Source organism: Chiloscyllium punctatum, unplaced genomic scaffold (genome assembly GCF_047496795.1).
Source record: "Chiloscyllium punctatum isolate Juve2018m unplaced genomic scaffold, sChiPun1.3 scaffold_685, whole genome shotgun sequence".
NCBI classification, from domain to species: Eukaryota; Metazoa; Chordata; class Chondrichthyes; order Orectolobiformes; family Hemiscylliidae; genus Chiloscyllium; species Chiloscyllium punctatum.
Window position 1 is genome coordinate 60,001 of NW_027310419.1, and position 2,500 is coordinate 62,500.

At 63.5% G+C, this 2,500-nt stretch overlaps 1 non-coding gene across 1 annotated transcript; it reads left to right on the forward strand.

Annotated features, from left to right (window-relative positions):
* Positions 1–1,714: 1,714 nt before the first annotated feature.
* Positions 1,715–1,868, forward strand: LOC140473700 (5.8S ribosomal RNA). Its single transcript, XR_011958548.1, has one exon. It is a non-coding gene; the product is annotated as a 5.8S ribosomal RNA (ribosomal RNA).
* Positions 1,869–2,500: the final 632 nt, after the last annotated feature.

A 2,500-nucleotide genomic window follows, 5' to 3' on the forward strand; every position in this document is an offset into this window, starting at 1 on the left:
ACAAATAAGAAAGGATCGTCGGCTTGGGGGTACGCCCGTTTCCGTTTCAACTTGTCTCGCGAGGGTGGTTTCGGGGCCAGCAGGAGAGCTCGTCGGGGTAGCAGGCCCTGCAGCCGTGGTCACCGCCAAACCCCCACAACTCGAGCAAGTGAAAAAAAAAGTAACAAATAAGAAAGGATCGTCGGCTTGGGGGTACGCCCGTTTCCGTTTCAACTTGTCTCGCGAGGGTGGTTTCGGGGCCAGCAGGAGAGCTCGTCGGGGTAGCAGGCCCTGCAGCCGTGGTCACCGCCAAACCCCCACAACTCGAGCAAGTGAAAAAAAAAAGTAACAAATAAGAAAGGATCTCTGTCGGCTTGGGGGTACGCCCGTTTCCGTTTCAACTTGTCTCGCGAGGGTGGTTTCGGGGCCAGCAGGAGAGCTCGTCGGGGTAGCAGGCCCTGCAGCCGTGGTCACCGCCAAATCCCCACAACTCGAGCAAGTGAAAAAAAAAGTAACAAATAAGAAAGGATCGTCGGCTTGGGGGTACGCCCGTTTCCGTTTCAACTTGTCTCGCGAGGGTGGTTTCGGGGCCAGCAGGAGAGCTCGTCGGGGTAGCAGGCCCTGCAGCCGTGGTCACCGCCAAACCCCCCACAACTGTTGGGCGCCTACCTGCGCGGGGCAGGAGGACACTTTCCGATTTCAAATCTCCGTTTGCCGAGTCCACCCCGAACGCACGCGGGCGGGCGGGTTCGCATCACCCTTCGTCACAAGGGGCGAAGCCCGTTCCACCGTCTCGTCAGTAGTGCCGACCGGTCTGTGATCGACGAGGGGAGCCACACCAGGTCCGGCCCTGCTGCTTGGCGGCACCGCGTCGTCGGGAGCTCGCGACAGACGGAGGGTTTCGGTGTACTCTCCAGCCACGGGAAACGAAGCCGGTGATGCAGGCGCCGGTCTTTCGCTCCCAAATCGGCTGGGTTTACATCGTTGCTATCTAGTCACGCTCCCTTCAAACCCGACGGGGTACCTATTCCCCTCACCCGTCTGTGCGTATACAGCCTCTTTGCACTTGCGGGATGGGGGTGGTGGTTTAAAGACTCTCGAGTTGCCGCCCGTCGGTCTCCGAGCTCCGTGCAGTAGTGATCCCCAGCGAACTGCCAGCAGGGCGAACGAGCGATCCCGCTCTCGGTCGGGGCGCCTGGCGTCGATCGGTGGTCGGTGGCTTGCGGGCAAGCTGCGCTGTGAGTGTGGGAACGAGTATGACGAGCCGTTGCCGCGACTCCCAGTCCACCTCGGCGGTGGCTGGGCCGGGCGGGCGTCTGCTCGGGCGAGTGCCGCCCCCGCCTCCTCGCAGGAAGTCCGCTCGCCGACACGCCGCCACGTGCACGCGTCAGTGACGCTGCCGAACCGATGGCCGGTGCCCGTTCCCGCCTCTGCTTTTCCTAGGGCAAAGCTGCTGCACGCCTCGTGATACTAGGCGGGCGACATGGTGGCGGTGATCCTGCCTCCGTCGCTGCGGTGCGTTGGGGCACGCATCGCCTCTTGGGCGCCCTGTCCTCCTCCCCCCAATAGACGTATGTTTCTGCGGGCCGCACCAGGATGGTGCTCCCCATCGCTTCACGCCACCCTGCTCCGCCCGCACGCCGGCGTGCAGGTGGCTGTAGCTCAAGGTGGGGAGCGTATGTGCGGTCCGGGTCGCTTTCCTCTGGCGAGGGAGAGACCTAAAACAAACTCAGACAACTCTTGACGGTGGATCACTCGGCTCGTGCGTCGATGACGAACGCAGCTAGCTGCGAGAATTAATGTGAATTGCAGGACACATTGATCATCGACACTTTGAACGCACTTTGCGGCCCCGGGTTCTTCCCGGGGCCACGCCTGTCTGAGGGTCGTTTGGCAATCAATCGCACTCGCCTTGGCTGGCGAGAGCGCGGCTGGGGTGTCGCAGAGGACCCGTCCTCTTTGTCCCCCTAAGTTCAGACTCCGGAGCCCTCCGGCGTCGGAGCGCTTGGCCTTTCCCCCCCACCCTGCACATTCCGTTCGTCAGGCTCGACGCCATCCCCCCGCCGGGGAGCGCGGCCTGGCGTCCGTCTGTGTCGTGGCAGTGGGGCCAGCACGGCTGTCACCGGTCCCAGAATGGCTGTCGGTGGTTCACACTGTGTGTGTGTGCCAACCCTCCTGGTCTCTGGGACACGGAGCTGCCACGAAGTGTTGAGCCTCCAGTGGGGGGTCTGCCTAAGCTCTGCACGTCCGCATTGGGTCCGTCTCTCGGTTGGCTGGCAGTGGAAAGAGTGAAGGGAGCCGCGGAGGTCCGGTGCTGGTGCGCCGCCGGCCTGACCGTGGAGCTCGCCGGTTTGACACGCTGACCCGACTCGATGGTTGATCGATTGAGAGTGCTGGGAGCTGCAGGCCGCCCGCTGCTGCAGCCGCCCGTCTCGTGGTTCGTCCTCGGCCTTAAGTGGCCGGCGGGGCGTCTGATCCTGTCTCCCCTGCTGGCGCCGAGTGCCTGGCCGAGGGAGGAGGT